This window comes from Rhyacophila brunnea, unplaced genomic scaffold, assembly GCF_057557595.1.
Source record: "Rhyacophila brunnea isolate RB1 unplaced genomic scaffold, BYU_Rbru_1.0 scaffold_5, whole genome shotgun sequence".
Taxonomy (NCBI): Eukaryota; Metazoa; Arthropoda; class Insecta; order Trichoptera; family Rhyacophilidae; genus Rhyacophila; species Rhyacophila brunnea.
The window spans coordinates 49,155,431-49,170,170 of NW_028233170.1; positions in this window are offsets into that span (position 1 = coordinate 49,155,431).

The window sequence follows — 14,740 nt, forward strand, 5'->3', positions numbered from 1 at the left end:
AAAAAAAAGGACCTTTATGAAATTTACGTACCTATTAAAACACTTGATGGCATTTTTGAAATATTTCAAATATGAATTCACACTTTTATATACATATAGAGCAGTGGTTCTCACGTGAAATTTAACTGTGGCCGCACAATTATTGACATTGACAGTTCTATGGAAACGTCTGGTGGCCGCACCAAATTTTACTTTTGTTGTGATTGAAAAAATTAAAGCTAAATTTCATTTACTAAAAAAAATGGATCAATTTATTTATAGACAAGTCCATTTAATAAAAGATATTTGAAGAATTTAGTAGGTACATATCTATTTATTTGAATAATAATGCAAATGGAAATTCCTCAATACTCCTCTTTTCCAATGCGAGCCGCATGGCTGATTCTAAGTTCTAAGTAACTGGCTTCGATAATTGTTTTTTATGAAGTGCATTGCAGTAGGAAAAATCGACAATATTAATAAAGCAATTGTTGCCAATTCTTATTGTTTTTAATTGCGTAAGCTACCTGGATTAATTTTTATTCATTTAGTATACGAAGAATTTTATAAAAAAGTTATTCTACATCTTCTTTAGGTACGTATATTTCAATATAAAACGGAATAATAATATATTTAGAGAGATGTAGAGGATAGTAAGTTGTATCTGCAGGTGTTGAAGGCACGTAGCAATCCTAGATCCATTCGCCAATAGCAACAGGAGAATAATAGGCACGCGGCGCTGGCGAGGGCGGGAGAGTAGTCAGGGTCTGTGGGCGGCGTGACGTGCCACTCTGCCGCCTACTTGTCGCGGTGCTCCATCAATGCTTTTTGTCCGGGGACAGCGATCCGAGCAACTAATCACAAAAGCAGGGCGGCCCGCGACGAGGAATATGAATAAAAAGCATTTGCATAATAAATCATCGTGGGATCTATACATTTTGAGAACAGGCAGGATTGATTTATTGACTTGTATAATGTTCTTGTCCACCCGTGGAGGAAAAAATCTGAGTAATTCGATGACATGGACTGTGTATCTATAGAAACATATCGATAAACATATTTATATAAGAATTTAAAGGTTATACCTCAGCTGAGGGATGGCCTAAAAAATCGTAACTATGCGACGCGCGGATTGTGCTAATGAATATAATTTTATAATATATATATATATATAATAAAAAGAACGGAACATAATTTTTCATAAAAATTCAACATGCGTCCATTTAGTGTTATGTTTATTGTTATATTAGTAATAATAATGATATATATATATATATATTGATTGACATGTTTTCTTTTTCGAGTACCTTCAGGGATAACGTTATTTAGTAATCTTTCCACGATATAAGAATATATGGTACTGTTCGGTTATACGGAATAAAGGAAAATAGCCGATAAACTGGATTATTTGTTAGGTTAACCTAACCAAACCTAACCAAACCTAACCAAACCTAACCCAACCTAACCTAACCTAAACTAACACAAACTAACAAATAATCCAGTTTATCGGCTATTTTCAAAATGCGTTTTCCGCTGTATTCCGTATAACCGAACAGTACCGAATATATTCTTACGACGCCATCACAAAAAAATCGACGTGCTCTCACCTCGAATGCCGCTCGGCGATTGGTGACGAATGCGAAATTTCGTCCCACCTATTGTTGAAAATTATTTGCCGTTTCACTAACGTATGGTCGTAATGAGGGAACGATATACTTGACAATCGTTATTACCGTCATTTTCTAACAATTGTATAATATATTCGTCAGTGTTTGCAATGTGCTAATATGGTGCAGTCTCATGGAGTTTGTAACCGAAAAAAAATCTTTTTTTTAAACGGTACATGTTCAAACACGCGCGTTAACATGATCTTACTCCCAACTCCATTTATCGTTTGTAAATTTATGTCTACGGCCATATGTTGTAGTTTAACCACTGGAAAATGCCAATGGAAATGACGTATTTCAAAAAAATACTACCTTATTCTTAGGTCAATAATTATTATAAAACAATCATTATTCGTAGGATGTTTATCACAGTTGAATTGTAAAAGACATAGCTTATAATCGTTATCTTTAGAATTATCTTCAAATGTGTTAATCGTGCCATTTTTTGAATAATAAAATGCCTAATTCTTGTCAAATTTGGGATCACAGAGATTGTAAAATATAATTTTTTATCGTATATATTTCACTATATAATGTTAACATTAATTTTACTTATGTTTTTTATAAATGCGTTTAAAAATAAAATCTTAAAAACTGTACATGGATATACTGAAATATGACTATATTCTAAAACATTAGACCGAGAGGTTTAAAAGAATACTATTTTATATAAAAAAAATACTTCATGCAGTCATCAAATGTTTAATCAAAATTATATAAATAGATTATCTACAACGTTTAAGGAATATCCAGGATCATGATCTGAAAATTCCATAAAACTCCATTTTGACCTATGCGGCGCACGTGGCCCCTTAAATACGGTGCACGAGTATGTAGATATTGAACGTATCAATAGAATAAAAAGAGAATGAAAAATGAATAGAGCAGGGTTGGCGAACCTTTTTACGTACGCGTGCCAAAATTTCCTAAATATTATTTTATGGTTGTCTGACGTGCCAAGCAGTTTTTCATGGGGAAAATTAGTTTTTAAGAATTCTATTAAAAATGATGATATTCTAGATACCACTCATAGAACATAGCACCCATATAGCTTTATCACCTTTTTAAATTACGCCATACATTTCGGTCCACCAATTTTGAAATTGTCTACCAGAATAATTACTATTACCGCTACAGTCTCAAGCATTGTATATCATTCAAAATTAAACGTTCGCGGCGCAGCATTCTCCGCCGCCTGATAAGGTTAATACGATAATATTATATGTTACCAATAAAGCCTAAGGATCGACCTATGCAATTATATATTGACATTAAACGTAATTCCTATTCGATTATTTGCCTGCTATTTTTTATACAATGCGATCTGTCACTTATTATTATTATTATCAGGTATTTTTTTGTCTTCAAACGCGTGTCGTAGGTTCGCCACAAATGGAATACAGTTTACATTGGATACGTACTTAGATTACAAAACGTCAAAACAAGTCTCCAGCTTTCAATGCACCGAGATTGTTGTAGGCATTTGTGGAAAAACTTTAACTATTGAAGAACAAATGACATACGACCGGAAAAATCCGATAAAAAACTTTCCATAAAAATCACGCGTAGTATGATGTAAATATTAATACGACAGTGTGACAAATAACAAATAGGAACGTTTTCGACTATATACTTGAAGGCAATCTAACCCCGGTCGACTTTTTCCATACTTAAAAACTTTGTTCATACATGCGATATATTTTGTGGGGTACGAACCGCTGAATATATTTGATTCTACAAAAAAGTAACAATTATGAACACACCTTATGGGGATTGTATTATACAACTAAATTTAAATATGTATTGGTAATCAGCAGAGTTATTCCAACATTTCACTTAGTAAAGTAGCATGTTTTAAGCCCCAGTTTATAATATAAATGTGCTCAGTTTATATTATAAAGTAAGTTGTCTTCAACGTTTCCAAACATACTGACAATTCTTCACAAATAATATGAGTATATAGGTATTATAAAACTAATTATTATCAATATTATTTTCGTTACATTATATACATTTTTAGGAATCATCGGCTAAGGAAGATGATTTTGGTAAGTATTTGGAAAAATGATTAGTCAGTAAATATATGCGTACATTTCAAAAAGGTGTTTTGTTTTTCCTGTGTAATAGCTTAACTTAAAGAACACTAAAACAATGGGAAGTGAGTCACTTTCTGGATGAGACTGTAACAAGGTTTAAATCCTGAGTATGGAGAAATATGGGTTAAACTTGAACACATGTTTAAGAATATTATATTTTCAATAGTTAAGTCTGTACCATACTGTGCATTAAATTTGTCAAGTAAACGAAATACGCATTGGTAATATTTGAAGACAATCGCTTTGTGTCTCATGCGTTTTATGACAGGCTTTCAAATTTCTATCTTATTAATCTGTTCTGTGGGTTCATATCCGTAAAATTGTACGTATGCAGTTCATCGTGAGCTATTGTATCGGAAATATATGGTCATAGAGATAAAATTTAAGGCTAAATAAAATATTTAAAATAAAAACCAATGTAGGTAAGAAAATGTATAAATTAGAAATATAATTATATCGTAAATATTTATATAAAATTCTGGTACGTGCTCATAAGTATAAAGTCGTACCTACCTATAAATATCATATGAATGTTTTTAATTAATCTAATAAAATTGGAATTTTTTTTAAAAATCTAAATGTTATATGGCCATCGTTACCCCGTAAGACAGCACACGGTGAAATGTAGGTACTATAGCTTAATCCAATAGGTACGTGCAATTTACATGTAATACCTCACACGATTCGTCTATCTATGGTGCAGGATTTAATACATATTGATGCGACGCACGAGGACTCTGCATAGCAGCGGCCCTATCTCTGGAGCGGAACTGTCATATTATTCCGGTGTGATTTATATGGGCAATCGGAACGGAGGCGCCGGACCGTTTGTTTTCTTCGAGACTTCAAATGCGATGCTTCACAGATAAAGGGAACCAAAATATCAAAGGGGAACAGACTGAAACTGACAAATACATTTTGCCCAATTTCGGCGAGAATATTAATGCTGCAAAAGTGGAGTAAGTAGGTACATACCTACATTCGGACGAGAGACCCATTTAATATTCTATGCGATATCTTTGTAGTAGAAGCATTTGAAAATATTAAAATAAAATGCTGATGACTTGATGTCGAAAATATCTCCTTAAAATTTGCGCAAGGTTTCTAAATTCTGAAGATGAAAAGGTAAACTTTATTGATCATCAAAATAAAACAAATATGGCGTGTTCACAAAAGCGGTATTACCTACACTAGGTTGTTCAAAAATGTGGCTAATAATATAATTGCTGTTGGGGTTCATTAGGACACGTCAATGTTTTTCGTAAAAATGTATCTAGGTATATTGTTTCGCACTACTTTTATACGAAATATATAGTTGTAACGCAAGCCCCATTGCTAAAATAGAATGATGTGTATAAACATTTTCAAAATTAAAGAAGATGTAGGTACTACCATACACACCAAAAAATAAATGTGTGTGTACTTATTTACGTACGCGCGTTAGAAGTTATACTTAATATTATAAGTTATAATAAAAACAAAACTTGTGATAACCTAGATTCTTCGACTAGCTCTTAATTATATTATTAAATTACACAGTCAAGAAAAAGGGCCGCTTACTGAAGCGCCGTTGGTTTATTTCATACACTTTAACTTATATAATTATTTCTCGTTGTTTTTCATTTTAAAGTAACAACTGTCACTCTGACGTTTAATTGTTTGTTTACGTAAGGAATTACAAATGACCGACAATAATAAATTTGTTGACTAGGCAACGGAACAATTCTACTATCAAACTTGCGTTTGTATACTAACTTCAATGCTAACTTGAATACTGTCGCGCAGTTTCGTAACGGTGTGCGCGCGCAGCTCCCAATTTCACTCTCTACCAAACGCCCCAAATGAAGAATAACTTCAATTTTCTGAATATTCAAATTTAAGATTTCAACGTACCATTAACAAGCTATATTTTTAAACTTCTTACATTGGAAATAATAATTCTAATGTCAGCGGTTTTTACTACAGTTGGGTTAGGTTAGGTTTCGTTTAAGTTACTTACGTTTAGGTTAGGTTTGTTATACACAATAAGAAAGTCGAAGTAACAGTTATTGTCGTTATTGACGACAATACGTTGAATGAACAAGCAATCAATATTTTGAAAGTGAAAACTAACGAAACTAACTTTCTAATAAGAAGTTAAACTGAGTGTTTAAAATAGTCTTTTGATTAAACTGAAATGATTCATTTCAATAGCATATAAACCTTTTGATATATATCTGGCCTCCATGTTAAAATACACGGAAATTGTATAACCATAATATATTACTTATATAAAGCATATATTCGGACAATATCTTATCTTATATTTTCAAAAAAAAATGTGTTGATCAGATAAATTGGCAATCATTGTTGCAAATCGGTTGAAATTTGTCGTAAGTACTAAAATTTCGATAGTTGGCTTAGTACGGAAAACAGTTTAAATTTAATATTGATCGAAAAATAAATTTTAAACTAAAATAATTAGGTACCTATACAAACTATTTGAAACTAATTGTAATTAATAACACATCATTTAGCTCCATACTAAATAGGCACTCTGCATTTCTCTTGCATTTAGTGTACAAGTATCAGAGTCAAATATAATAATTACAAGATAAAAAGAACTTTTTATATACGACGTTTTTAAATTCTGTTGAATCATATAAACTTGACTTGACTAGCTTAAACGATCAAAAAAATTGTATTTGATAGAAATAATACTGAAATGTCATTTTTACACTCATATTGATTTCCATAGTAACGCACGTATATATTAATAATTTAGTTGTTAGGACGTAGCAAATAATAATAGTGGATTGGATTACGGATTTATTCCGAAATAACTTTTCATACTAAACAGAATTAACTAAAAATTAATTTAATTCAACTTAAAAATGGATAAAAGTATTAAAAAAATGCATTGGCATCGTGTTCTGAAGTTAGTTAAAAATCGATTGCAAGATTTGTACCGGACAAACAACCACCGGACAAATAAGAATACGACCTAATAAAAACGTTGTAAAAATAGGGAAAACATTCGGTATCTATGCCTTCGCCGAACTTTTCAATTTGTTGGTCAAATAGCAGGCAGAGAAGGTGACAAACTGGAAAAAGTGTGATATTGGATCAGGTCGAAAGTCGGAGAGGACGAGCAAGACCTCCTTTTATATGGATGGATCAAATCAAGAATGCCACAGTATTACAATTTATAAAGACCGTGTGTGCTGTTGAATGCCGAATGGGATGATCAAATCCAGTGACGTCCCGTAGGCGTAGGCACACTGAGCGTCGCTTGGGGGCGGCAGTCACTTGAAGAGCGGCAAATCGAGGAGACTCATTAGGTATATTATATAGAAATAGGTACCTAAACTTAGTACCTAATAACGAAAATATCCTTCGATTAAAAAAATCATTATATTTTGAATTATAGGTAGGCAGCTACATATGTACTTACCTAGCTCGCGTATCTTGAAAGTTGTCAGGTGTATTTTTAAATGTATCTGAAACCGTGGACTCGCAATATTGTTTATTGAAGTAGAGGTGGAATTTAAATTGGATTTAGTGGTATATATTTTGTTAGTAATGTATCCATACAGCATATTTCTTAAATATTGAGGTCAAGTAAGGATGAGGGTCTTCCTCTATAGCGTTTCCGTTTTGGGCCGTTCCATGAAGTAATTATTTTTGTCCATCTCTCGTCTTGTAGTCGCGCTACATGACCCGTCAATTTCCATTTAAGTTTTTGAGCATGGATTGGAGCGTCTGTGGCTTTTGAAATATTTCTTATTTTTGTGTGTCTTATTTTATGTCTTTTGTTGATATTTAGCATACTACGTTCCATACCGCGTTGGCAGCTGGTGATTTTGTTCTTTACAATGCTAGAGTATCTCCAGGTCTGACAGGTATAGGTTAAGCATGGTAGGAGTACCTTAGATATAATATAGTAATATACATAAACACCTACGCATGGCCCCACATCCTAAAGCGGGCCCCCAGGCCAGAATTTTAGGCGGGACCCCCTACCTATCGCTAAGTTTAAAGGCAGTCAGCTCTACACTATACAGTGATATTTTCCAAATGGTGTTCGAGGTCGAATGAAATTTAGTGTATTTTTAGCGTTTTTTTTAACACATCGAACACACAACAACCACAAATAGCATCGATAACATTATACTATTAAATAATAATTACCCCGAAATTAAAAAGCGCCACAGGCAACTTTTTTACTATTAGAGCAAATTTAAGATGTGTATTTATCTAATTTATCAAGTAGACCCACTACGCTGGGCCCCCTTGAGCTTAGGGCCCATATGCTAGAGCCCTGTCAGCCCCGACCCCTTGTGGGGGCCATGCACCTACGAATCCACAAACGCGTATAATCTTAGCGTCGCAGGAGAAATGTTTATCATCGAAAAATATACTATCACTTAAGAGTTTAAATATATTTATTCATTCCTTAATTTCCATCCATAAGCAAAGTGTGGCCTGCCCATCCGCATAATACATCACTGCCAGTAGGGTTAGTAATTGTAAATAAGTAGGTTATCCTTTTAAAAATGAAAAATAATATTAATATAGTAGGTATCGGTCCAAAGCTCTTAAGTTGTAGTATTGAAGGTTTTAAGAATTCTTGAAGAACCCTGTTTGGAGTCACTCTTATATTGTTATGAGGTAATGCGGATTAGACAAAAATGTAGAATCATTTTCCAGAAAAAGCCTTCTGTGGTTTACCAATAAAAAATTCTGAAGTATGTTCCAGTTTATCGTAAGTGGTATTTTTGTATGCAGAAAATTAAGTATTTACCTATCGACTCAGTTTGTACGAAAATGACTCCAACTCAATAGAAAAAGGCTTTCATTAATATATTTGAGTGGGTATAAAAAGTCTTTATTGAATATGTACTTTAAGTTTTAAAATAAATAAAAAGCCATTGGTATACCCTGCTAAATCATAAAATTCGAAACAATGTCGTCTGCAGAAAACAAAAAAATAATAAATATGAATAATTTTGAAAATGGAACAATGTCAAAATAAAATTGTCAACGAAATTTCAAAATGACAATGTTTCACACAAAGCGAAAATAATAAATAAAGCACGGAAAAAGATCTCCCGCGTCTGCCTTGTCGGACGGGCGCATAAATGCTAAAAAATACATCACGGAAGCAAAGATTTATGTCACTTTCGGCAATTTGCATATGACAAATTAAACTTCGGTCGGGATAACATTTTTCCGCGCTCGCGAGCTATCTGCCGCCATTGTTTATCAGGTCGCGCGCGCCGCCTCGCGGGGACCTATCGAACTTGGCGGAATAATAGGCGGGAAACTTTTTTGTTTCCTGTCAAAAAAGTAGAATCATACTCTTTTTAAAAGCCGCTAGAGCGTGACTTGACAATTCTATTTGTCTTAAAATATTACGGCAGATAACTGGCTCAAACCGAAAATGAGTTATTAATGTTTTCTTAGTGATCGACAAAAAATATTTACGAATCGAAAAAAGTTCTAAAACTCAATAAATGTGCAGTCAATAAAATAAGTATCGGACATACGTAAAAGATGTATGGATGGAAAGACGAAGATTATACAATAAAGATTCGGTGAAAGAATGTCCAATCCTAAATATGCAAGTAACGTCTTCGAATCCCGCGTTAGTTATTTTTCGACGTGTGTTTGGATTAAAAGCAAAATAGATCTAGTTAATGGCTGACAACTATTATTCATCTCAATTTTGTTTAAATTCTTCAGAAGATCCTTACCTAATATTGGATTGTGAAGCCAATGAGAAAAAGTAGGATACTACGTCTATATTGGAGAGAGCCACCTTGGACAGAACTGAACAAGTACCGGAGAAAGACAAGGATTTTTTTAAAATTATTAATAACCATGTCCTTGCTTTTTCGTACAAGGTGGTTGTTAGTAATTTTGAACAATCACAAACACCCAGGTTTTGAGAAAATCACATACATATTGTGTCCTCACCGGCAAAAGAGCCCAGAGCTCCCGGATGGAAGTTCAGCGCCTTACGCACTGCACCACGAGAGCCGCCGAAGGATGGACACGGATTAAAAAGAAGGACAAGGATGTAGTGAAAAAAAATTGGCTACACGAACTAGATGACCATTTGTGGGCGCGACAGGTCGTATAGACTGGTAGGTGAGCATGTCCGCCGGAGGTGCACGCAGTACATCGCTAGAATAAAAGGGTGGAGAGGACGGCTGACAAAGAAGCAAAAGTCAAAGAAGCGAGGCATGCTAGCCGGATAGCTTTAGACTACTCATACAAATAGTATAGGAAAAGTAGTCCCCAGCGAGTGACGAGATTAACAAATATGTCGTCTTTATAAAAGCTTGCATATTTTGAAATCACAAAACGTAAATTAAAAAATTAATGGCGATCTTTTAATGAATGCAGAATTTGAAAGACGAAGTAGCCGTGTAAAGCATATTACCGGATGTCACATAATTAAAGAAATTTGGACCGAAATAAAACGGAAACACTGACTGACTCGTCGATACAATTGTCACGTACTAGAATGAATGCGCGGCGAGCGAAAAATAATACGAAGGGCGAGAAAGTACGAGATTGTACGAGATTGGACGAAATTGAGGCGTGGGATAAAAGCTTTCCTCCGACCGCCTTGTTATTTATGGAAACTTTGTGTGACTGTGAAGTTTTTTTTGTGAAATAAAACGCCTCTGTATGATCCTTGAAAAGTTTGTTTATGACAGATTTTTTAAAATGAATTAAGTGCAGTACGGCAAAAACGACATATACCTACCTAACCTAACCTCTAACCTAGACTCTTTTTCTTTATCGCCATAAACCAAAAGTTTACTAATACTAATTTTAACATCATTTCTGATCATTTTAGACATATTTTTATTATAACGGGATATATTATGACGGGAGCGTAAAATGAAATGATAACTTTGGGGGCGTTCCTCATTTGAAAACGAAAGCGCGATTACCTGCACTGGAGGGGATTGTTAGTTCGCAGTTTTAACACGTATGTAAGAAGTTCTTGTTCAGCAATAGTCAAGATTATCATAATTTTTAATAATCCCCATGGCGAATTTCATACTACTTCGATTATCATAACACTATTAATTTAATAATTGGTTACCTACATAGAGGTATTAAATAAAAACCAAACCATGGTATACCAATAAAATGCTAAATAGAGAAACAATCGTCACAATCAATCGCTGCAGAGCAGACCATTATAATCTTGCCTCATCCCTGGCTCGCTTGGGTATAATAAATGACCCTGGGTGCCGGTGCGGAAGTGAAACTGAAGATGTTAACCACGTAGTTTGGCAATGTTCTTTGTATGACACCCAGAGACAGCGGCTTCTTAAAGATTTAAGTAAACAAAACTACCAATTGCCACTGGATCTCACGATATTTTTGGCTCGGCCGAATATCAAGGCGTTCCAGTGTGTCCAAATGTTTCTGAGTGAGTGTGGCCTACAAGTCTAAACATCTTTTCTTTTTCTCTTTTTTTTTTTCTTCTTCCTCTACCGTAAATTTGTATTGTAATAACTGTATGAGAAATTATTGTTATAATGTGTATATATAGTGTATGTTAAAAAGTAAAGCTAAATAAGACTCAATTGAGACTTCAGAGCTTAATAAAAAAAAAAAAAAAAAAAAAAAAAATAAAAAGAAGGGAAAGGAATCGATTTTCTCATACAACTGAATGGAGCAGGCCAGCGGCCAACAATAGCCGACAACTTACGAGGAATAGCAACGCGATAAAAAAAAATCAGGGCATCACGGAGGATTTACTTTGGTCATTATAACGTACCCATATAGTATAATGTTATCATGGAAATTTTGCCACAAATTGATTACCAGCCCGCCTTCCCATACTTTTTCACCATACCATACTTTCATATAACCTGACAGCCTTAGGTTACCTACATGTTTTAAATATAATACTGAGAATATTATTTTTATTCTATTCAATAACATTATAATAATAAGTAAGTTGTTCAATAAATAAATACATATTTTATATGACAAATTGTCGTAAAAGTCCCCTCGAATTTCCCACCAAATTAACAGCGTTAGAATAATGGCAACAATTCAAGTAGTGTTATTAAAATTCAGAGCGGGCTTATTCTCTTATGAGTCTCTGGTTATTTTCGCATTTGCGTAAGGCCAAATCCAGGAACGATAGCGACCATCCGTGCGTGTTTTACCCGACAAAGTATACCGGAATGGACGCAGTGGCACGCCTTGCGAAGTGTGGTGATATTTAGATAACGCAATTTTACATATTATAGAAAGACTTATTTAATACATAATGATAACGATAAGTATATTTTACGTGGCTGACGTATATAAGTACCTAGAATTGGGTTTCGGGATTTTCCCGACGGGAATTCTTGAGAATTTTTGGAGATTTTCCATCCATTTTTAACATTTCGGGAAATCCCGAATTTTTTCTCGGGATTTCTTTATTATCAAATATTAATTTGAAAAAGAAAACGATTTTCAATATGAAAAAAGTGAACAGAAAACACAAAACTTTCAAGGACTGATGGCATTTAACACAATTAAGCCAACGTCGACTCAAAATGAGCGCAATTTTTGCAACATCAGGGAATTTTGTGTCTCAAAAGCGTACGCAATTGTCAGACGAAGCCATTGACAGTCTATGTTCTAAATTCTATTTTAATAAGTAATGTTTTGAATTATTTTTGTTTTCCTACTTCTGTTTTGTTTGTCTTCTTACATAAATGATTTTTTTTTGGAAATTGTCTCTTTAGGATTTTTACAGATTTCTTTTAAATTTTCCGATTTCTCGGGAATTCTCGAGAATTCTTTTCCGGAAATCCCGAATCTCGAGATTGAGATTTTCTCAGGAAATACCCAACTCTATACGTACCTATATAAAAATGCCTTATACCAGCTGACGGGTTTAATAATATTGACGATGCTCACACAAATAAAGAATGACCGAAAAGTTCTGACTTCTGCGTATAAAAAAATATAGAACTAACACTACAGCATTCCAATATTCAAGGAAAGATTCCGAATTTAGTTGTGAATTTCCGTAAATACTACAAGTGCAGGTCCAGCAGTTGTCTTTTCTTCGAGCAATGTCTCCAGCTCATTTGCATTTGGTGTTTAATTCGAATAATATGATTAATTTCATTTAATTAATTAGATCCTGAGGCTATACCGCTTATACCAAGATTCAAAACTCTCCACCTTCATAAAACTCCAGAGGCTAAATTGCGCAGGCCATGTCCAGCGCATGCCTGAGTCACGGATACCGAAGAAGATCCTCGAAGGAAACCCAGGGGGGTAAAGGCCAGTGGAAAAGCCACGCACACGATGGGGTGATAACATTACAAAAGATGCCAACCAGCTGATAAAAATCAGGAACTGGAGAAAACGTGCGGAGGACCGTTCCGGCTGGAGGAGGCCAGGGCTCGAATTGAGCTGTAGCGCCATCGAAGAAGAAGAAGTTTAATTCGATTACCTTTATTATTTGTTATTATTTTTATCTTTATTATGATTAGCTTCATTATTTTGTTTTATATACACTAGAATCATTTTTATTTTCATAATTTCCCTGTGCTCTTCTCTCCCCGGCACTTTGCATTAGAAAGTAACTTTAAACTCAGTCAGAGATCACTTTGAGCGTAGCAACCTTAGTCCTAGGTATCTTCTCCTAGGGCATTCCCGGCCTAAAACTTAACTAGATGCTTCACATCGCCAATGTAGGGCCACGTGATACGCTCGATTAAGACCGGGTGTGGTGCGTGGCAGGCTTTGGTTTGGAGGGATTAACTACAATATTTGTTATCTTATCATTCAGTTTTTCGTTTTTCTGCGTTATACCACGCTGTCCTACCCTAATTTTTCAATAACATAATATAAATGTTTATTCAACAGTACAACATTCCAATTACAGTAGTGAACACACCAGACAAACATATAAATTTATATATACCTATATTGTGACATCATCGGGAATCGAACCCGGCACCCCTGGTGTGAGAAGCCAGTGCCTTGAGCATTGGACTACGACGGCCGCCATATATACGAAAAGTATTGCAATACCTACTTAGTCAGGAAAATTCAAAAAGTGAAGGCTTACATTTTCGCCGCCATCTCTACGTCACTGACGAAGGCTTGTGGTCCAAAAGGTTTGAGGGAAGCGCGGCCGAACGAGTGGGAATAGGAGGAATTCGGAGGGCAGATCCGGACAGGCCGCGTGGACCGGAATGAGTAATGAGACTTACACAGGTCCGCTGGAGGGCAATTATGGCAAATCCAAGTTAAATTCGGTCCCCTCACTATAACTCCACTGAGGATTGTTGTTCGACGATTTTAAGTTAAAACCGGTTCATAAATTCAATCCAATGCGATAATTAAGATTTTGAGATTAAAGTTACCAAAAGCGATTTGTATTATGAAGTGAATTTGACACCGATAGATACTGGAGACATCTAGGTAATAAATTTATAATTAATTTACATGATGGTAGCGATAGTGATTAAATTATCTATGTCATTTGTCTAACTGTAATAGATGTACCCAATGGGTGATACAAGGGTTACTAATGCTGCTTTTTATGGCAGATAACTACGGAAAATACAAGGTCCCTATTAGAAATACATTTTTTACGGGGTGAAATTCTAGTTTTATTTATAAACAATGTATGCAATACCGTCCAACCTCTTTGGGTCGTATATTCATGTCTAAATAAAACACCGTTCTTTTCCGTTTACTTTATACATTACAGGAAGCCAGCAGAAAACAAATTTTGAAAATAGCCGATATACTGGATTATTTGTTAGGTTAGGTTTTATTTCTTGAATTCATGAATTTTGCCAAAATCAGCTATAAATATAGAATTAATGTTCATATTGAATCTAATAAAATTGGAGACCGTATAGCATACGGTCATCTCTTGCCGATAGAAAGCTCACGGCTAACTGTGCCACGGTGAAATGTTTTACGTAAAACTTACATGTAACCCTTTGAACTCCACTCCAACGT